The sequence below is a fragment of the Myotis brandtii genome, unplaced genomic scaffold (genome assembly GCF_000412655.1).
Source record: "Myotis brandtii unplaced genomic scaffold, ASM41265v1 scaffold1236, whole genome shotgun sequence".
NCBI classification, from domain to species: Eukaryota; Metazoa; Chordata; class Mammalia; order Chiroptera; family Vespertilionidae; genus Myotis; species Myotis brandtii.
In genome coordinates this window covers 1013778-1015093 of record NW_005354316.1, presented here as the reverse complement: position 1 = coordinate 1015093, position 1316 = coordinate 1013778, and positions in this window count along the sequence as shown.

Below are 1316 nucleotides of genomic sequence, written 5' to 3'. Positions count from 1 at the left end.
CTGTATTTATACCAGTTGATTTTAATCCTATCAATTTCTATTCCAAAGGTTAGGGTGTTTCTTATCTCCATTCCAGGGAGTAAAGATTATGTAGCTTAAGCTTGATTGTTTGTAGTTAAAGTGATTAACTACCCGCCTGGCACCTAGTTAAGGGGTTTTATCCCCTCCCTAACTTCAGGGAAAAATTCCTACCTGGGGAAACAACCTTTCTCGGAGAGGTGACCTTGGTTAAAACACATAGCGCCAAGAAGGGGAGCAAACATATTAAGAACAGTATGGCATATACGCCAGGTCCCTTGAAACATATGCTGTGCAGATGCTGCAGCGATGCAGCGACTGTGTCAAGCAGCAAGGATGGACCGGCTCCCGGCAGGGAAGAGAACACCGGCTGGGGGGGGGCTTTTTGGGTCAGTGGTTGAGCATCGGACCTAGGAACCAGGAGGTCACAATTCGATTCCCCATCAGGGCACAGGCCAGGGTTGTGGGTTGGATCCACAGGAGCGGGGCGTGCAGGAGGCAGCCGATCCATGATTCTCTCTCCTCATGGATGTCTCCTCTCCCTCTCCCTTCCTCTCTGAAATCAATAAGTGTTTTGTGTGTTTTTTAAAGGACAGTCTGGAAGGGCGCTGGGAGGTTTGGCCTGGGACTGTCTGGCTCCTCCTCTCCAGGTGGCCCTGCCTAGGGACCCCCCACCCCCTCCCCAATTCCCACTTCCCGGTGGGTCTGGGTCAGAAACTTATTAGCAGACATTCGGTCCAGGTGGGGTGGGCTGGGCTGCCTGTGGCCGTGTCCACTGCCCAGGGCAGAGTTGAGTCACATTAGAGATGACTGAGCAGGCCAGCCCACCCGCACCCAAAGCCCAGCTCAGCAGGTGGGGGGCCAGGATAGCCTGGGGAGGGGCTGGGGGGCCGGGAGCCCTGCAGGTCCCACAATCCAGCTCTTGTTCTTGGTCGTCAGGTACTGAGCCGAGGCCTTGACTGTCGGCTGGGCGGCCTGGCGGTGCCGGTTTGCTTGCCTCCGGGTGCCTTGTCCTCACTTCGCCCGGGATCAGAGGGCGCGCAGGCGCACGGCCTGATGAACCGAACTTGGAAAGACTGAGCCCTCTGTCCCCGCAGGTACAGGCGCCCCAGGACCGGGAATCAATGGGGTTGTTTTCAGATGAATTCGGCGGCTCTATCACTTCCCGGAGCAGGGCCAGGGGCCAAGGTGCAGCCCAGTTCCCGGAAGGCGCCACCCTGTGGAGATTGGGGCGCAGCCTCCCCCAGGCTCGGACCTGAGGACCCTGTGGCGGCGCTTCTGAGCTGCGCCCCGACCTG